Source organism: Sorex fumeus, unplaced genomic scaffold (assembly GCF_029834395.1).
Source record: "Sorex fumeus unplaced genomic scaffold, SorFum_2.1 ptg000098l, whole genome shotgun sequence".
In the NCBI taxonomy this organism is placed as follows: Eukaryota; Metazoa; Chordata; class Mammalia; order Eulipotyphla; family Soricidae; genus Sorex; species Sorex fumeus.
In genome coordinates, this window is record NW_026606155.1 from 77,944,744 (window position 1) to 77,967,092 (window position 22,349).

Below are 22,349 nucleotides of genomic sequence, written 5' to 3' on the forward strand. Positions count from 1 at the left end.
TTGATGAATAATTTTCAAATATCTTCTCCCAATATTTAAATGGCTTTTTCTTTCTTATGAGAGTTTCTTTAACTGTAAAAAATGCTTTTCAGTTTGATGTAACCCCATGTAGTGTGTGTGTGTGTGTGTGTGTGTGTGTGTGTGTGATGTATGATGCTGAAGAGCAACCATGCACATATGCAAAGCAAGTGCTCTGTCACTGAGCTCCTTCTCAGCTTTGCTCTTTTTCTCTTGTGCTGTGAGAGTTGAGTCCACAAAGAGATCTCTCTTGTTGATGACTATGAGCGTACGACTATGTTTCGTTTTATGGTTTTAGGTCTTCTATTCAAATATCTAACCCCTTTTGATGTAGTGTTGATTCCATTTTTATATGATCTTGACTACTTTGTCATAAAATAACTCTCTGTATATAGATTGATTTCTGGACTCTCAATTCACTTTCATTAGTCTGTGTGTCTTTTTGTTCCAGTACCATAAAGTTTTGACTATCCATGCTTTCTAATGTCAGGGTATGAGATAACAACCATTTTTCTTTTTTCTCCAATTGCTTCAACTATTTGGGGCATTTTTGCTTGTTTGTTTGTTTCATACACATTTTAGAATTATTTCTTTCACTTCCTTGAAAAATGCTAGTAGAGTTTTTGATAGGGGTTGCATTAAACCTAGAAATTGCTTTATGGAAAATGATCATTTTGATCATATTTTTCTTCAAACCCATGAACAGGTACCTTTGCATTTTAAAATGTCTTCTACATAAATGTTTGAGAAAACAAAGCCAGATTCTTTGTTTTTTTTTTTTTTTTTTTTGCTTTTTGGGTTACACCAGCGATGCACAGGGGTTACTCCTAGCTCTGCAGGGGACCATATGGGATGCTGGGAACCGAACCTGGGTCTGCCACGTGCAGGCCTACCCGATGTGCTATTGTTCCAGCCCCCAAAGCCAAATTCTTGGACCTTGTTTAGTAAGTGAGTAACAGAGGCGATTCCAAGAGACAGTCACGTAACCACAAGGCTTCTTTCCTCAAAGGTACATTATTTTTCTTCTGGAGCTTCTCTATTTAGCAATAACAAACAAGAACTGGCTTTTGTCAGCAGCATCTATGGGTCTTGCTGGCCAGCCCTGTGGGTTTGAATTACTCTTCGGGTCCTTCCCTCCATATCTGAGTCTCCAGAGTTCAGAGGTCTAGCCAGGAGTTCCGTTACACTCTGTAGAGCTGTCCACATGTGTCCTAGGACAGTCTGGTTTGACCCCAGTATTATGACCACACTTTCAATGTTTGATAAAATGCCTTGTGGCTCAGAGCTTGATTTCATTTGGGCCTGACCTGATTTCTCTCCAGCTGAGGCTAATTTGCATGGCTGTAAACACGGGCCCTACAGAGCTCACCAACTGTGATCAAAGTCGGGGAAACCTGAGACCACTGGAAACTCCACAATCCGCCTTCAGTATCTGTGCCTGACTCTGAGTCACGCCTCAGCCCAGGAGGCTGCCAGCTTGTAGCAGCTAAAGAAATGTTATTCTGATTGATCTGATTAGGGCAGCAAGGTTAGCCATGGTCAATTTACAAAGACAGTATGAGAAGAAATCATGTGTGTAGCCATGTTATGGGTCAGCGAGGCCCCTGCCAGAAGTTATAAAAAGTCACAGCTCTGCCAGGACCATTATCAGATCTCCTCTGTGGGGTACAAATGGGATTGGAGGGGCAAGGGCCCCTCTGGTGGAATGAGTGACAAAAGGGGTTGGACTGGGAAGAGTTAGTGAATTGTGCTTGCTTCCAGCTGGATTCCTTGGCTTCCAAGCCCTTTATGGTGAATGGAAGAGCCCTGGAGTTCCCTAGTACCTTGTAAGGAGGACTGCTCTTTGCTCCTCATTGCAATAGAAAGGGAGGGGCAGCGAGGTTCCTTTGATAAAGATGTGAAGCTCTAGAATGACCCATTCAAGAGACCACGTGGAACCGATTGGGCATTTTGATCTCTTCCCTCACCATAAGAAATAGCTCAATTGGGATCTGGCTCCAGGCTCTGGTTACTAAGTAATAGTGTTTTTCACTTTCACTAATTAACTTTTTGCTGGGTGCTTTTGTTGTTACATTAGGCATTTGCATGCGCAAAATATCATAGGAGGTGAGAAGGAGGTCTTTAAAAATAGTATAGGGTACAAGTACCAGGGAGTTAATCCATGACCTAATCATCGCATCAATTTTTTTCTCTATCTAGGCTGTCTGATTCAACTTATTTAGATTATAACAAGCACAACAACTTAACTTTTAAGCTTTGTGTTTGTATGGTTATTGCATTCATACTGATTCTGAAGTTTCTGGATCGTCTACTCTGGGTGTGGCTCTATTCCTCCCTGTCCAGTTGAAGAACATAAATGTTACTTACGACTCTGGGATAAGGTACATTAATTAACAAAGAAAGATTTATCTAAAATGAAGCCAACAGAAAGCCACATCATTTGAGCTGGGCCTCATTATAAGTAGTTCTCTCTGTACTATAATCATCTTACGAATGGAAAAAATGAGGCATTGAGATGGTTGCTTAGAAAAGAACATGATTCAGAAAGTAGCAGCAAAATGCCTAAAGCAGACAATGTGTTGTAGGATAATTTAGTAAGATGCTAGAAAACTGGACTATAAAACATTTTTACTGTATATCACCATCCAATACAGATGTATGTGTGGTACATCCTGGGGTATGGAGATAGAACAATTCAGATTCGAATATAGATCATGGCCATTGAGTTGCCATAGAAGGAAGGAGGGTGAATCTTTGAGACAAAAGAAGGAGTTAGAACCAGCAAAGTAAGCTTGCACCTATCAGTAAATATCCTGGTGTTTGTCTCAAAGCTACTAGGAAGCCAGGATAGGCAGTCCTAGGGGTCTCTACTCTTAAGTTTCCTACCATCTGCTTACCTATCCATACCCAGGGAACTGTCACAACTATTCCATGTAGGGAATGTGGGGCCTGGGGATGTCATGCTGCTGAAGAGCACTAATCTTATATGTGTGAAGAGACCATAGGTTCAATTCTCTGCACACCACACACAACCACACACACACGCGTACATGCACTCATGCACACGTAGCCACACATGCATACAAAAAACCCTAAGTATGGAAAGTGGGAACATAGTGGTTTAGCAGGTATTTAGAAACCAGAAACCAGGCCTGCCTTTTCCTTTCTGTGTTATTTGTTTATCCTCCTACAACTGCCTTCATTATTTTGAGGCTCCTCTTTAGTTCCTGTATCTGTTGGGGTATCTATGTTTGCTGAATACACCAAAATGTCACCATCATCATCACTGCCACCAAGAGTTGAAATAGGGAGTCTTCGAGTATAGTGATTTTCTTGTTTTGTTTTGTTTTGGGACCACATCTAGCAGTGTTTAGTGGACTACATGGTCTCAGGGATTGAGTCTGGGACTTTCATATGCAAACTATACCCTTGTTCTTTTTGAGCCTTAACTCTGCTCTCTAATGTTAAAGTTTTTGATTGCCAGTTCACAGACCAGTGCTAGTCCACAAGTATAAAAATGTTGAAGTTCGCTGTTCTAGTGTCACACCTATTAGGGAACAAAAGGTAAAGTACTAACCAGAAGCCTTTTTTTCTCATTCACTGATGCCTTCTGGACTTCCAGCAGTGGCCGCGCTCCGTTTCATTTGTCATTAAATCTTGCTGCTCAGAAATTAATGTCCTTTGTCTACACCAATAGAAACCATGCAGTAGAACAAAACATAAAACTTGTCTTCATTCTCTAGTACTACTTTGTTTCAGTTTTATGGCTAATGTGTAATTTTGATACAATTTCAAATATGCAAAGTGTTGGCACGTGACTTAAGGTGGCCTCCTTCAATTTTTTCTTTCATTTATTTTCTCTGAAATTTATGGCAGTACTATGATTTACAATAATGTTAATAATGACCTTAAATTCATTAAGACTATAACATGCTATCAATAAGTCTGAGTATGTTCAGGATGGTTGATTTAGGTCATAATTGCATCAAGCATGATATTTTATTTTTTTATTATAAAGAAGCTTTCTATACTATTTATTTTTATATATGGATATAATTTTAACAGATCTCAAATAGTTTTTCATGCAAACCCCATCTTTTGCTAAAATGAAGTTAGAAAAATGATCTATCAATGATGAAGACTTCTTAAACATGTCAATTTAAATTATGCCTATAAAGACAGCACTCGTATCTAAGGAGGCAATTATGGTGGGATTCAGGAAACGTAGTAGAAAATAAAAAACATTTCTACCAAGATTCATAATTTAATCATGAGTCTTTGTTATAAAAAAGATAGACAAAAATTTTATTTTCAAAACATAGGTAAAATATTTCATTGGTGCTAAAGGTATTTTCAATGATTCAAAACCATTGACCAAGCAAACTGTGACACAGATAAGCAAATGGGGCTATATCAAACTAAGAAGCTTCTCTGCTACATAGGAAATGATTGCCAGAATAAATGACACCTTACAGACTGGGAGAGGATGTTTGTTCACCATTCATAAAATAAAGAATTGATAGCCAAGATATATAATACACAAGTAGAACTCTGTAAAAACAAAAAAAGCAAATCAGCAACAGCCAGCACCATCAAAAATTTTTGGGAAGAGATGAACAGAAAGAAGATGGCCAAAAGTATATGAAAAAGTGCTCTACATCATTTATCAGGAAAATTCAAATAAAATAAAAATGAGATATCATCCCATACTAGTGAGACTGGCATACATCACAGAGAGTTAAAACAACCAACGTAGGTGTGGATATGGGAATAAACAGACCCTCATTCATTTATGTTGCAATGTTGACTAGTCTAACCTTTTTGGAAAATAATAGAAGTACTTCTCAAAAAACATAGAAATTGAGCTTCCATAAGACCAAACAATTCCACTTCTGAGCATCTACCCTAAGGGCAAAATCTAGAAACAACTTAAGTATTTAAGAACAAATAACTAGGTAAAGAAACTGTGGTACATATACACAATGGAATACTATTTGACTGTAAGAAAAAAATGAAATATGATGCTATGTGGATAGAGCTGGAGAGTATTATGCTTAGTGAAGTTAGATGGACAGATACAGAATGATCTCTCTCATATGCAGTGTATAAAGAATCTTTATAGGGGAATAACAGAATAATAGATGCCCAAAGGCAGCAGAAACTCAGAACTTGTTTTCAGCAGGAAATTTACTGGAGGGGGAGCGGGCTATGAGGGGGTTAAGGAAACTGAGACAATGGTAGATCTCCACCTAGATCCCCCATCTTCCAGTAGATAGGCGTTACACCCACCAACTGTCCCCAGTGCCATGTTATCCCGTCAACGGCCAAGACTCAGTGACTATAAAACCCAGCTCCCGGAAGAGAACAGTGCAGAGTCTCCTGCCCCAGCGCCTGGCTGTCCTCACATGGGCCACTTGGAGGGGGGCGGGTTGAGTTTCCCTCCCCACCCCAAGCAGAGCCCCAGCAGCCGAAGACCTCTGGAACCAGCCACAACCATGCTTAAAACCACTTTCCACACGTTCGGACGAGCCTCATGCATGAAGGAACTGGCAGAGGAACCCAGGCATGCAGGACCCGGGGCTGAGATCTCCAAGCCTGCTCAGATCGGGACTGGGCCTCCTCTACCCAGATCCCGCATCTTCCAGTAGGTAGGCATTACACCTAGTTCATACTCTTGGAGAACCTAGCAGGCTACCAAGAGTATCCTGTCTGCACGGCAGATTCTGGCAAACTCCCCGTGACGTATTCGATATGCCAAAACCCGTAACAATGATGGGTCTTAATCCCCTGACCCTGAAAGAACCTCAAATGTGGCATTTTCTAAAATCTGTGTTAGGATGAAGGAGACATTACTGGTGCCTGCTCGAGGAAATCGATGAACAATGGAATGATAGTGATACAGTGATACCCTACTAGTTTGTAAACCATGGTGCTAAAATAAAATTAAAAATTTTAAATAACTTAAAAAAATTAAGCTTTCAAAATGAGCTAAAAAAAAAAAAGAAGAAAAATTCCAAGGAATAAGAAGGAACTAAGATGAACTATGACAAAAGCCATTTTTTTGCATATAGAATATGATAAAATGTTTGGTATCTCTTGTGTCAACCACATACGTTAAAAGATGACAGTATATCTGGGAGAGCACACAGGTTAGGGCACATGTTTGAATGCATTGTGGGTTTGATCCCTGGCACCATATGTGATCCCGATCCCTGCCTGTCAGGGTGGCCAGAGAAATCCCCACCACCACAGCCCAAGCATCACTGCATTCTAGGGCCCTAGCATTGAAGTGTCAGCCTGCTTTTTTGGCTGGAATTACTGAAAGTGACCTCTGGGCCTCCTGAGCACCACATATGAGGCTCCATTGTTCCCATCTAGCCCACCCTCCCCCCCCATCCCAAATGGCAATGGGAATATATAGAGGAGTAAGTGCCAGGTGATAGGACACTTGCATGTGTAACATCCTGAGTTCAATTCTCAACACAAGAAAGAAAGAAAGAAAGAAAGAAAGAAAGAAAGAAAGAAAGAAAGAAGAAAGAAAGAGAGAGAGAAAAGAAAGAGAAAAGAAAGAAAGAAAGAGAAATGCAACTTTAAAACATTATGCATTACACAGCACTGTAGCACTGTCCTCCCGTTGTTCATCAATTTGCTTGTTTGCTTGAGTGGGCACCAGTAACGTCTCAAAACAAATTGTTAGACTTGTTGTTACTGTTTTTGGCATATTGAATACATCATGGGGAACTTGTCAGGCTCTGCTGTGCAGGCAAGATACTCTCGGTAGCTTGCCGGGCTCTCCGAGAGGGGTGGAGGAATTGAACCCGGGATTGGCCACGTTGGCCACATGCAAGCCAAACGCCATATCATTAATAAAGGTTGGATTTGTGTGTTTGTGTGTGTGTGTGTGTGTGTGTGTGTATGGTATTGGAAATTAAACCCAGAAAATTGAACACATGTGAGACATGCATTGTATCACTGAACCATATCCCAGCCACTAAAAGTTTGTTAATGGAAAAGATATTGGCAAGAGTGATCTAAACAAATAAGCAAAATAAATACAAGTATCGGGGAAGTAAAAGTGAGTGTAGCTGTAGATACAGTAAAAATGTGTAAAGATTTTTGCCAGTAGATGAAAATAACATCAACAGTCTCCTAGTAAATTATCAGAACAGAATTAAGGAGAAATTGGACACTTCAGTGTCCTCTAAATATTAAGGAAATTGGATCAGTGACTTAAAATCTTCTTACAAGAAAATTACCAGCCCCAGATGGTTTTATTACATCATGTATTTCCTTCATAATCAAAATACTCTAGAGAATAGAAAATGGTGATGTTCTTAAAACTAGGAAATAATCTTAGTAGTACTAACAGATAAAGACAAGAAGAGAAGGAAAAATTAAAGTCTATTTTTTCTCATCTTGTGATGAAGATTTTAAATAGAATTTAGCAAATAGAATTCCACAAGTATGTATATATATATGTATATATATATGTATATATATATATATACTAAAGCACTAAAATAGACTTACATAAAACAGAGCCCATGAATAAGAAAATAAGCATTTTAAAATGTTAATTAATCCCAAATTTATTTCTTGTTTCAAACTTAGTCAAAATATAATTGTGTGACCAGAGAGATAGTACAGAGGATAAGATTCTTGCCTTTCAGGCGGCTGACCAGGATTCAATCCCCAGGCATCCCCATATGGTTCCCCAAGCACCTCCATTGAATGATCCCTGAGTTCAGGGCTTGTGTTAAGCCTTGAGCACTGCCGAATGTGTTTATGAAAAATGAGTATTTTTTGGAGAGCTATTTCTACAAAGAAGACAGATGGTTCCAGCCCATGGAAAAATTTTCAACTTATTAATAAGATGTACATCAGAAGAATAATACATTTTTTAAACAAACAAAACAATAATGGGATCTTTCAGGTTTATGAGATTAGCCTACATCAAAAAGTTCAGAAACAAATGCAAAGATATGGAGAAAAGAAACTATTGGATACAGTTAATTGAAATGTAATTTTATTTATATATAACAACCCGAATCGGACGTTTACATTTGAATAGATGTGGCTCACTGCCTGCAGTTTCTATCTTCGTTGTCTATGCACCAACATCTCATTATGATGAAAGAGAAATCGAGAAGTTCTACATGGAGCTAGAGAAGTTCTATAAAGAAGACCACACCTTCTACAAGATCATTGTGGGTGATTTTAATGCCAAGATAGGACCGAGAAGATCAGCTGAAGAACTTCACATCGGGACCCATGGCCTAGAATGGAACGAACAGGGTGAGAGACTGTCTGAGTTCATCATGTCGACCAAGACCATTCATGGTAACTCACAGTTCCAGAAGGCAGAATCTAAACGATGGACATGGGAGTCTCCCGGTGGATGATTCCACAACGAAATAGACCACATCATATTCAATCGACGGTTTTGCCTGACTGATGTCGCTGTTGTCCCAAAATTTCGAACGGGATCGGACCACCGTCTCCTTCGTGCAAAATTCTACTTCACAGAGCGGGGAGAAAGGGCTGCAAAGTTTAAAAAGAGAACTCCCAGAACGACCACCAACTGGGAACTCTTTGGTACTATTGCGGCAACATGGGAAGATGCCATTGTTGACAACATTGACGAGGAATACGATCGACTGGCTCAGCACCTCCATGAATGTGCGAGGAACGCCAAGAGAGAGATAGCCACAAAAAGTCGCCTATCTTCGAAAACTCTTGAGCTAATTCGCCAGCGTGGTTTGGCGCATGCCTCAGGCAACCGCAAGCTAACGTCCGAGCTTGCAAAGCAGTGCAGAGATGCGATCAAGGAAGACCTCAAAGAGAGAAGAGCAGAAGTACTGGTAGATGCGGCAGAAGCCGGGAAAAGTATTCGTAACGCCCGCCTGTCCTTCGCCAACTATAAGACCAAGATGACTGCCCTCCGACGTCCTGATGGATCCATCACATCCTCCAGAACGGCAATGGAGAAGATTATCCATGACTTCTACTCAAATCTCTTCGATAGCCATGTCCACTTGCCGACATACCAAATTCCACAGGATGGGTATGTCGTTCCTAACGTTCTCCCTTCCGAAATCCGACACGCCATTTCGTTGGTAAAGAAGCAAACAGCACCCGGCCCAGACAAGGTCAGACCTGAACACCTGAAGAACCTGCCGTCAGTACTCATCAATACACTGGCTCGGCTCTTCACTCGCTACCTGTCTGAATGCAAGGTTCTGTCCCAATGGAAAACCAGCAGGACCGTACTACTGTTCAAGAAGGGAGACATCCATGACATTGGCAACTATCACCCGATCTGCCTATTGTCTGTCATCTACAAGCTGTTCACTCGAGTCATCCTGAATAGGATTGGCAGAACACTAGATGAAGGACAATCATGCGAGCAAGCAGGGTTCCGCAAAGGATTCAGCACCATCGACCATATCCACACGGTAACCAAGCTCATTGAGGTTTCTCGGGAGTTCAAGATGCCGCTCTGCTTAACGTTCATTGATTTAAAGAAGGCCTTTGATTCTGTTGAGACGGAAGCGGTCATTGAAGCCCTAGCCAATCAGGGCATTCAAGCCCAATACATCAGGATCCTCCGTGAGCTGTATTGCGGATTCACTACCAGGATCTCACCATTCTACAAAGAAGTGATCGTTGATGTCAAGAGAGGGGTGCGGCAGGGTGATACCATTTCACCGAAACTCTTCAGTGCCACCCTCGAGAACATCATGCGATGACTGGAATGGGAAGGAATGGGAGTGAAGATAGATGGTCGGCAACTACACCACCTCCGCTTTGCTGATGACATTGTTTTAATAACACCAAACATCAGCCAAGCGGCACAAATGCTGGCCGACTTTGACCGTGAGTGTGGAAAGGTAGGACTACAGCTGAATCTTACGAAGACAATGTTTATGAGAAACAGCCTTGTTCCCCATTCGCTCTCAATGGAACGACCATCTCCGAATGCAACAGCTATGTGTACCTAGGTCGAGAGGTCAACATGAGAAATGACCTGGCACCCGAGCTGCGCAGGAGGAAGAGAGCGGCTTGGAACGCCTTCAAGAACGTCGAAGAAATAGCTAAGAGGACGAAGAACCTCCGGCTCCGGGCACATCTCTTTGATTCCACTGTTCTTCCTGCATTAACATATGCCTCAGAGACCTGGGCCCTACGCAAACAAGATGAGAACGCCATTCAGGTCTCCCAAAGAAGAATAGAAAGAGCTATGCTTGGAATATCACGTTTCACTCAAATGAGAGAACGAATCCGGAGTTCTGACATCCGTCGACGATCAAGGATCAGGGACGCTGTCTCATATGCCAAGGTGTCGAAAATCAGATGGGCTGGTCATGTAATGAGATTTAAAGACGACCGTTGGACTAGAGCTGTTACTGATTGGATTCCACGGGATGTCAAGAGACCGCGTGGCCGCCCACCTACCAGATGGTCAGACTTCTTTGTCAAGATCATGAACGATCGGTTTGAGGCCCTCCATGTTCCCGGAGCGAAGAGATGCCATTGGGCTACACTAGCACGCGACAGGGACAAATGGAGACGTTACTGGCGCCCGCTCGAGCAAATCGACGACTAACGGGAAGTTAAGTGATTAAGTGATAGCAGATGGTATATCTGCAATGGAAACTGTGAGAATTCATGAACAAGATGAAAATGAGAATACTATATGTTTCAGCAATAATACTCTGAGGCAGTTATCCAAAGGATATGAAGACACTATTTCAGAAAATATATGTACCCAGATAGTCCCATTAGAAATATTTACAATAATCAGATTATGGAGTCAGTTTATGGGTAATGGGATAAAGAAGTTGTATAATATATACTCAATGGACCACTGGCTGGCTATGAAAAAAGGTGAAATTGTGCCTGTCGCAGTAATATGATTGGAACTTGAGATAATAAGGAAGTAATCCAGAAAATGAAAAAGCAATTACTAAATGGTTTTATTCATATGGGAATATGAATAACCAAAGAAAATAAATGGCCAAGACACAACTAAACACCACTGTTACATTTCGTGGAAAATATAGTGGTTACGAGAGGAAAAAGGGGAAGCAGATGGAGGAATGGGAAAGGAAGTTATTTGGAAATAAAGCCTGACACTCAAACTTCAGTACTTGTTGCAGTGAGACACATACACATATAAAGGTATGACACGAAATGGCAAACAATGCTAAATCAATAAAATTTAAAATTTTTCAAGTGCACCTGACAGATCAAAGTTTCAGACATAACAATAAAACACCCACAAAGCCTCTGATAATGGAAAACTGTAGATGCTTACTCTACTTCATATTGAGAAAAATAAAACAGTTGATTAGTTAAGTACCTATAATATGTTGATAATTATTATGAAGTAACAAAACAAAGATCAATGGAGAAAAATAAGAATAAGAATAAAGATATATATGGTAACTGATATATGACCTGTGTGTTTTCAAAAGTCCGGCAGCGCTCTTTCTCTCTTGCCACCTGTGTTCGGTGGTCTCGCGCCTTTTCCTCCACCCCAGGGAGATTGATGGTGATGGGCAGGGAAAGGAAAGAACGACGGTCAGGCTGGTCGATTATCAATTGTAGTTTATTTCAATCTTCACTCCCCTTCTGCTTCTCTCACTTCTGACTCTGCCCTCTGGAGCCTGAGCCCCCACCGAGCTTATAATAGCCTTAGTTTATATAGCAATCACATAGGGTGGTGACACAATGATGGGTTCAACATTAACAAATCAACAAAGAGAGGTAAGACCACTCCACCAGGAGATTAATTGAGGGATAAAATCTCATCTAAAGAGATTACTCAAGATTACTAGGAGATCTGCTCAAGGGTGGGATCCCAACAAGGGTGTGTCTTTCCTCAGCTAGTAATCTACTTAAATAGTTGTAGTAAATCTACTTCTAAAATTTCTAGAAATGTCATTTTGTATGAGCACAGTAAGATATAAACTTACAGTTTGGTACTTCCTGAGGACATCTCACTATATATTCTGCAGTTCTTCAGGCCAGGTTAGTCTTCCTAGCCCCAGCAGGGTCCTAGTCTCATCGTTACTTACTTTTGGATCATGACAGCATTTTGTCCATGATCATGCCCTCAACTTTATAGTTGAATATCGTGGCACTTTTGCCTGGGTAAAATTCATTTCAATGAATTTCGATGCCAGGGTAGCTTACAGCTTGCCCAGGGTCCATTTAGCCTCTCGTTGGGGCCCTGCTTGTGGGGTGCTAGGAGCAAATGGCAACTGAGTCAAGAAAGCAGATGCCCAGGAGTAAATATTATTTGGAGTCAATCAACTCCCAAGTTACAAAGCATAATATTAACTTTCTTCCTGTGTCCATACAGAAATGACATTGCTTTAAGGTAAACTATTCAAAAGACATAAGGAGAGGAGAAAGGCAACATTAACTTATAAGTTTAGTGTCCTAGAAAGATCTGACCTTACAAATGAACAGAATCTGATTAGGGGAATAAGCTGATTAACTGTTTGGGGGAGAGAGCATAGAGAAGTAGTTATAAATAAACAAAAGAATGGGAGCGATTAGGGAGCACTGAGATGGGTGTCACCCGATAAACGTAAGCTATATGAGGAAGAACAAAACTGTTATCCTACAATGACCTATGTATATATTGACCATTGAAATTGATATTTTAACAGTTGAATCACAAATCACGACCATCCTGTTATTCGTCGATTGCCTCGAGCAGGCCCCAGTAACATCTCCTTCATCCTAGCCCTGAGATTTTGAAGAAAGTGCTATATTCCAGGCTCTTTAGGAGAATGAGACCCATCATTGTTACTGGTATTTGGCATATTGGGTACGCCATGGGGAGTTTGCCAGACTCTGCCATGTGGGCAGGTTACATTCGGTAGCCAGTTTCTCCAAAGTAGGAATGAGATAATAAGATGTCATAATAAGATGTCGTGCGGCCGCAAACGCCCTACCTGCTATGCTATTGCTCCAGCCCCCCAAATATTAAGCACAAAAGTGAGAAAGCAGAAACTTAGAAAGCAATAGAGAAGCTTATCACTTGTACTCACATAGAAAAGATGCAGGAAGCAGAAATTAAATTAGAAATATGTATTTAAAATAAAATTATAAAAATTTTTGTTCATCAGTCAATAATGCTGTCTTGAAAGATGACTCACAAGCCTGGAGATAACATTTATAAATATATTACTGAGGAATTTCTATCCAAATTACATAAAATTCTTACCAATCAGTAAATTAGCTTTCATTGAAAGGTGGGCTGAAGGTGTGATGAACATGCTCATCTGAAATGGGAGGTCAGGAAACATGAAAAGATGATCCAAGTCTGCAATTAGTAAATACAACATAAAACCAAAATGAGATGCCACTATAGACTTACCACCTTGACAGAGACTTTTAAAAAAGCGTAATTCTGAAATTTTGAGAACACTTGAGACATCACGGACTCTCATTACTGTGACAGGTAAATCCATTGTTCAGTAGAAATCAATTTTGCTATATCTTGTTCATATGAACATGCGTAGATCACCCGCTGCCTAGAATTTTGCTGGTTTGAACTTGGTTACTAACTAGAGAGTGTTTGTGGGGGAAATAAAAAGAAAAAAAAAACTAATGGCACTGAAAAATGACAACAATGTCTCTTGACTACAGTGCTTAGTGAAGTTAAAGTCACATATAGAACACTTTTTTTATTTTTTATTTTTTTGCTTTCAGAGTCACACCCAGCGATGCACAGGGGTTACTCCTGGCTCTGCACTCAGGAATTACTACTGGCGGTGCTTGGGGGACCATATGGGATGCTGGGAATCAAACCTGGGTTGATCGTGTGCATGGCAAATGCCCTACCCACTGTGCTATCGCTCCAGCCCCAGAAGAACACTAAGCTTTGAAGAAGAACTATAGCTACAAGGATGTAGCACAAATGATCATATTTCATAATTTTATTTTAATTTTGTGTTTATTGAGGTAACATTGGTTTATAGGAGTGTAGATGTTTTTATGTTTCGGGGGTCTAAGGTTACCAGCTCTTCCCATTACCAAGTGCATTCCCCCTCACTCCTTGGCAAACCTTACATCTGTGGCCAGAGTCTAAGGGTCTTGGGTATTGTCTCTTCCCTTGCTTCATTTATTTATAATCCCACTTATGATTGAAGTCATCTGGAATTTGTATATCTCCTTCTGACTTTTGCTTACATGACCACCTCCAGTTCTATATGTATTTTAGCAAAAGGCAAGATTTCAACTTTTCTAACCACTGAGTCTTAATCCATTGTGTATATAACCCATGTCTCCTTTAGGCACTCATCTCTCATTGGACACTTGGTTTGTTTCCAGATCTTAACTCTTGTAAATAATGCGGCAGTGAACATAGATGTTCATAAAATACATATATCAAATTTTGAGTGATCCCGCACTTCTTGACTACCTTTCCTTACTCACACATGATGCGGTGAATTCATGGTCTGTAGACAGTTAGGTTTGTCCTTCCATCATTTTGCCATGGGATTTAGCACTCCCGGAACTACTTTCACATTTTTCTATTTTGAAATTTATGGGCTCTGTTTCATTGAAAATGGATTTTATGGTTTTGATCTTCAGTCCCATAATTTTGGGATTGACTTATTAAAAGAAAAGAAAGTGAAAAGGCCTTTATATCCTGTAACCTAAAACTCAAAGTAGTATTGTTTATCACAGCTCAGAAGCCATTGGCTTGTTGCAGCATGACTGATGAGGCAATTAGAGTCTAGCCAGGATGAGATATATTTCAAGGGAAAGGACACAGAACTAGAAGTCTGTGGCAGCCCTGGGAAGATAATCTTCTTACTGTGTATTGGTTTTATTCTTATACTCAGAAGTTGGCTTGTCCCTATGAGAGAACTTCAAGGTATATATAATAGTGATTCTGTTTTGAATGGATGAGAATCATTTTAGATCACACGTTAGCTCCATTTACATGGTTAACTGAATGATGGAGTGTATGTAGTATGTGCTTTCTTCCCATGATAGATGTGCAATAAGAGCAAGGAGGATGCTAATGACTAATTATGGGGGAAATACACTGTTAGAAACCATATGCTCTGACAATCTTCAAACAATTTTAAAATATGTATCCATCTTTTTTTTTTCTTTCCCGTCTTTCCTTTCCCATAGCATTTCCTGGAATCATCATCTTGAGTTTCTGGAAGGAACTCAGTGATATTACTAGAAGCCATGTGTTTATGTCAACTGCTATTATCCAGAAAGTTAATAGAGTAGAATAGTTTAATTTGTAAAATTAGTACGTGTAACATCAGTGGCTACAAATTAAGATTATGAGTTAGGTTTTTCTATCATGTCATGTCCATAAAAGAAAAAGATTAAGTAGTCTTAAATGTCTTTAAAGAAGGAAGTGCTTGTTTTTATTTTATTTTGTTTGGTTTTATTTTGTTCACTTCATGCATAGACTTTGCTGTCTTTGGCTTAAGACCCAAAGCTAGAAGCATTCACTGTCATTAGCTCTTCATTTTCCAGGCAGAAGGGGGAAAAATCAAGTAATTTGCATCATAGTACACTCAGAATCAAAAGCCATCCATCATTTCTGATATCTTGAATGCAATGATTATCATATCAAAGACATATGATGACATTGAAGATAATAACTTTTCTGTTGCCCATTATCTCTAACCAGCTTGGAGTAATTATTAGCACGTGTTCTTTTCAAAAGGTTAGCTCTCTAAATTTTGGAGAAAAGCTCTATTGGAAGCATCAAGAATATATATGGAACTGTCTTCAATTCTTAGTGTCAAATGAGAAAGTATATGGGACAGATCTTATCAATTTTATTATTCTGAATCCTAAGCTATATGGCTGCCTGTGACCCTGGGATTCACCTTTTATGAAAGGTCATCTTCCTTCATGAAGAACATAGCTTGAAGGTAAGACCTCATGAAGATTGATAAATAGGTACACTCTTCAGATAATTAGCATGAAAAAGTCCCTCTGGGGATCAGAAATGATATCAACATACAACATATATGTCAGGTACTATGGTGCTAGTGATTATAAACAAGACAATGGATTAATTTGCATCCACTTTGCTCCTTCATAGACCAAGTACAGGCTTCACCTGGATGCTTATTAGAAATGTAAGAGTTAGGCTCTGTATTAGTTTCTGAAAATCATTTTCACAAACTTTTATAACTAGATACTTCAAAAACCACAAAATTTGACTACCTTAAATTCTGGAAACTAGAAATTAGATGTGGTCAGAGTGATGCTTCTCCTGAAACCAGCAGGGGATTTTTCTCTGACTTTTGATCTCTTCAGATGAGCCATGTCCAGTCTTTGGAATTCCTCCACACATAGCTGCAAAGCTCCAGTCTGTCCATCCACTATCATGGTATGCCTCTGTGTCTTCATGTGATCTTCCTTTATAAGAGTACCTGCAGTATTGGATTAGGCACCCAGCCAGTCCTAGTATGACTTCATCCTAATTGCATTTTATAATCCCCCTATGTCCATAAAGGGTTATGTAGTGATAAAGGGGAAACTACTTATATATATTTTTAGGGAAACAACAATTTAATCCTAAACCGATCCTATTACATATGGTAAATGAGGACTTCTATTTTTAATGTGCTTCCTAGTTTATTCACCTGTACAATGCACTTTTAGTGTAGTGTATCCTGCAAATTCTTGTTTTACACTACAAGAAACTTTCTCTCCATCAATTTTCTCTAATGGCTTTGATATATCTTCATTTAGTGGTATATAAGATGGGAATAATTCCATGAATTTGGAAATAACAGTAAAGACTCTAACCTGTCATCTCAATACTAGATATTCAATAAAATAAGAGGAGAAAAGAGGTTGGAGAGATGATACAGCATATAGGATGCTAGCTTTGCATGAGGATGACACGGGTTTGATCCCCCAGCATCCCTCATGGTCCCCCAAGCTCTGCCACAAGTGATTCTCTAGGCACAGAGCCAGAAGTAAGTCTTGAGCTTTGCTAGGTTGGCCCCCACGGCCACCTCCTCCTCCAAAAAACCAAGAGGACGTGTAGGGGACCTGGGCTATTTACTCTTCCAATCTTTTAATAATCCATGCAGATGGGTTATTGGGCTGAGATCATAGAGAAATTTTAGACCAAAGACAATAGAATATGAATCATATCCTTTGCCTCTTATATGATTTGGTGGTGAACTACTCTATTCCCGTCTTCCCTGAAAAAGAAAATCAGTACTTCATCCTACTGTTCAAGGTTGAATTACATTTATGAAATGAGTTCCTGGCTTTGGGAGAGCCACAATGGCTAGAAGTTATACAAAAACATGGTGCTGAATATTTCAGCGTTAGCCTGACGTTATTAATACCTGATGCAAAGAGACCCCCTATTTCCTTTGCCTTTCTCAGCACTGTAGTTTTGCACTCACACCATTCATTTGAAAGGCAGAGTCTTAAGAGAGTTGGGCTCATTTTTTGTTTCATATTTTCTAGAAGTTGTATTCCTGTTTTGCTCCCCAGTCTTCTGTTCTCTTTTATTTCATCCCCCCTCCTACCACACACACACACACACACACACACACACACACACACACACACACAAACACTCACTCACTCTCCTCTATTCCTCTATTCTCCTCTATTCACTCCAGGATAATTGTTAATGGTTCATCACAGGCCAGTACTCTTTAAAGGCTTTGAGCTTTAAGGAATAATATAATGATGTTTCTCATCTGTGTCTTTGTGTAATGGTGGCATAAGTGTCATTTACTACAACTCTAATTAATATGTAAATGTATTTCATTTTGCTTTTGTGTTTTCTCCATAACACAAAAATTCTCAAACCATCAGAAGCATGTCCTGCCAATACCCTCCTGCTCCTGCTACTCCTGTACCCCCTGTCTAGACATAGCAATCACCTGCTGTGGCCTTCTCTCAGTTTGCTTTCTGGACAGAGTTATACTAGCCTGAAAACCAATCAAAAGGCTATTCTGTCTCCTTAGTAAGGGCATGGTTTGCCAAATACATTCCCAGATGCAGGACAAGATGACAATTTGCCTTTTCACATTTCTTGGTGAAGTGCCTAAACCCTTAAAGTAAACTTCAGCTGAGCAATTTTATGTGCCCCCAAAAATAAGGACATGGAAGTGGTTCAGACCTAACAGTTTGACAGAACAGTAGAGCTTAGTTTTCCTTGAAATATCCAGTGGGATAGATGAGCAGACTCCATGTGGGAAGCTTATTTTAATGGCATTATCAAGCAAATTGATGGTGACCATTTCCCAGAAGCCTACCCAGGCCACCCTAGCCATCTGCAGTGAGTACTTGTTTGCACCAAGTCAGGTGACATTTTGTAATATGGTACCATGGATCCAGCCAACTGGTTTTGTTGGGTGTGATGCCATAGAGTGTCTGGGTGGAGCAAAAGAGAAGAAGGGAACAAGGAACCTGAATCAGCATTAATTTTCCTGAGCACCCGCCAAGGAACAATTGCATATTTCCAGGGAAGTGCTCATTTTCTCTGAGGAGAGAGACCAAGATGACTGCCAATTCCTCTCCTGCTGTTTATTTCCAGCTGGCACTAACTGGAAGGAGTAGTTGCTTACCTGCTTCGTCGCTAGCCAGTGCCCATTAGAAATGGCAGGGAAGGTACAAGAATAGCCACTGCTATAAAGGAGGATGTGTCAGCTGCTTCCTCCTATGATTTAAAAAACTATTTCTTGATATAGAAGACCTGCATTCATGGCTTGCCATGCTTCATGGTCTTGTGTCATCTTGTGTCCATCATGGAATTTTCATTGGGTAAGTCTTGCCCTGTTTTCCAAATAGGTGACTTATTGCAAAGAAAAAAGGAGCTTCCTGTTTGGAGATTGTGTAAATGGTGATCATTTAAATGAAAGTTAAAAAAAAAAGTTAAAATCTAGAATTTTCCCAATAAATGCCATCTCATTTTCCAGAATTTACTGCTTTCTAATCAAAATGTCTAAAGGGAAATTTGTTCTAATTTCATTCATGATTTGGAGTTTCCAAAGTCAAATATCAGCTTGCTTATCAAAACTTTGTAGCCTTTTGAATATTTACTTCAGTTTGTGCAACTCTAATACAATTTCTACTTTCCCTCCAGCCTACTGTCTCTGAGATAAAGGCAGCAGTCATTGTGAAAGCACCTTGAACCCTTTGCAAGTCAGTGACTTAGACATGCGAAGATTTACTCTTAAAAGCAAAATAAAACAAACAAAACACATATACCCACACACACCAGACTTGTCATTAGTAAGCATATGCTTCGCACCAAACTCTTAATGTCTATAGTTTTGCCAACTAGTAGAATTCAGTCAGGGTTGATGTAAAGCATAAGCAAAAGATACTGGCAGTCCTAAGGCCAAAAAACTGGAAGTTCATTTTTAGAATTTTGCTTTGAAGAGTTAGATTGTCTACTTTGGGTATATCTTCTACTGCAGATTTCAGTGTACCTAAGAGGCAAGCCATGTGCATATCTGCTCTGTATAGTAAAAAAAAGTTCTTCTCGTGGCTATTTGACAGCTATCCTGGTTATGAAAGTAAAGATTTAATAGTGTGTTATAATCTTCCAGTTTTTTTAAATTTTTGAGTGGGGGGGTGATTTGAATATTAAGGGAAACAACTTCTATGTACATTTGCTTGGTTGAAGTAACCAGGAGATTGATGTTTCATTGATGATGTGACTGGACTTAACTAGACTTGATATCTTATTCTCTGATAAAAATCAACTTGACTAGAAATAGAAACTCTGAAACTAACAACCCAAAGAGTTCAAATGCTAATATTAAGTCAAAGAACAGAGTCGAGTTTCCACTTGATGTGCTGGAGGTGTGCATGTGTTTGGCATCTGAAAATCCTTTTCACCTTCAGAAAACGAAGGCTTCCTGAAAGAGGAAGGCTCTTCTGATAGTCTCAGTTGTGTGGCTGTTCCAAATTCATTCAGTCTCGCAAGCTTCCAGTGTTCATGATCTATTCAGATCTCTGATTTTTTAATTTTATTTTCTGACCACATCTGCCAGGCTTAGGCAAAAAGCTGAAGATATATATGGATTTTATATTGATGTGAATGTCCCACTGGACCTGGCAGAAATTCTTTCTCAGTCTGGCTGGCAAAACTCTTCTAGATGAATAGTCAGGGTGTGGTTTTTCCAGTGGAGTAAATCTGCCTTCCCATTTTGCCGTAATTTCTACTCAAAGAGGCGGGTTGCCCCCCCCCTCCAAAATCCTCTACATATGTTAGAAATAATAACATGGATACCACTGCTCAAACTGCAGATTTAGGCAGTGTGGAGGGTATGCTCTGGAAGGCATCTCGAGAGTTCCCAATATGAGAGCGTGCAGATGGAACCAGCCCTAATCCTCGCATGCGGTGGGTGTCTGGAAAAGCTTTGCCTTAAACAAGGCATGTCTAATAGGGTTTAACGCAACCTGTGAATTTGCCCCTGCACAAGGTCAGCTTGTAGGTCAGTGGAATGCTGCACAAATTGCATTCTCCTCCAGACTGTAATTATCCCTAGGAGAAGGCCATGTACTGCCAAGTTCAGCTGACTCCAGTTAGGAACAAGAAAAACCAGAGACTTGTTCCTCAAAAACTGGTTTTTAAAGTTTGATATAAAGTGTCTCTTGTTAGAAAAACAAATAATCTTGATATTTATGAAGAAGTCTTGTGTAGGGAATGGTGAAACTGTCCATTGTTCGAACTCTCTAGGAGCAGGAATAGATTGTTTAAAACAGAAGCAGGAGGCTTTTGAGTCATACACAAGATAAAAATGTTTTGGTGGCCAAGTTACTTAATACTAGAAAGTAATTTTGAGGATTATAGCAAATTAAATTGTATATCCATAAGAGCAAAGATGAGAGAACTGTAGGTATAGTACAGTTGGGCATGTCTAGCCTGTGCCCAATGTGAGTTCAATCTCCCCTACTACATGGTCCTCTGAACATCACCAAGTGCAGCCCTAGCGCCCCTGTAGGCACTACCAGATTGTCCTGAATAGTACTTGGCCCTTCAGGGTTCAAGCAGCATCATATCTTCAGGCCTTTGTATTTTACTATTGACTGGACTAGCCAGGGAATTGCAGGTTGGTCCCCATCCCACTCCTGAGCTTGACTTGGGAGCCATCACCGCCCACAACAAACAACCAACAAAACAGGAATGAAAAAAGGTGTTGGGAGTAGTTATGGACTACTCTCTGAATAAGGAAAAGTTTAGGTTGTGTTTACAATTAGTTGAGGTAGTACTGTGTATTTGAGGATTGGAAATAGCTGTAAGGAGGTATATATAAGCATCACATATATGTGTGCAATATTAATAATTTCTTAAAGTGTGAACTTACTTTTAAAATAAGGCCCCTGAGACCAGAGCAGTGGTATAGCAGGTAGGGCATTTGCCTAGGATGTTGCCTACTCTGGTTCGATTCCTGGCACTCCATATGATCCCCCAGACTCTCCAGGAGTGATTCCTGAGCAGAGATCCGGAATCCGGATTGCTGGAGCTTAATAAAATAACCAAAATTGTTAATAATATAAAAAATAATTAATAATAAAGTTGCATCCTAACTATGTGTGTTTCTGGGCCAGCCCAAAAGCAGAATAATAAATTTGTCAGCATTTGCATGTTTCTTCAAGGTTAAGAGTTAAATGATTCCAAAATGTACTTTTACCAGAGCATTCCTAAAACAAGCAAACTTTTACTTTAAAGTATTCATGCCTGCAGTTTCTGAAATATTTTCCTTGAATAACCTGGAGTGGGCACTTACTGTCAGCCTACAAGAAAGAAAATTATGGGGCCGGAGCAATAGTATAGCAGGTAGGGTGTTTGCCTTGCACGCTGTCAACTCGGGTTCAATCCCCAGCATCCCATACGGTCCCCCAAGCACCACCAGGAGTAATTCCTGAATGCAGAGCCAGGAGTAACTCTGAGCATCGCTGGGTGTGACCCAAAAAGGAAAAAAAAATCATGTTGGGAGCGCAGGGGGCCATGTTAATCTTCTCTGTATTGTTCCAATTTTAGTATATACTGGAGCAATAGCACAGCAGGTAGGGCGTTTGCCTTGCATGCGGCCCACGCGGCCAACTAGAGTTCGATTCCTCTGCCCCTCTTGGAGAGCCTGGCAAGCTACCAAGAGTATCTCGCCGGCGCGGCAAAGCCTGGCAAACTACCCGTGACATATTCAATATGCCAATCACAGTAACAACAAGTCTCACGATGGAGATGTTACTGGGACCACTCAAATAAATTGATGAACAAAGGGAGGACAGTGCTACGTTGGGAGCAGGAGCATTGCACGCTGCCAACTTGGGTTCAATGC

General features: G+C 40.1%; 1 protein-coding gene and 1 pseudogene across 2 annotated transcripts in view; one reads left to right on the top strand and one right to left on the bottom strand.

The window, feature by feature from the left end:
* The window catches only part of FMN1 (formin 1), a 443,955-nt gene that overhangs the window by 235,159 nt on the left and 186,447 nt on the right, over window positions 1-22,349 (top strand). The gene's annotated exons all lie outside the window — the stretch shown is intronic.
* Window positions 21,980-22,075, bottom strand: LOC130042193 (uncharacterized; annotated as a pseudogene).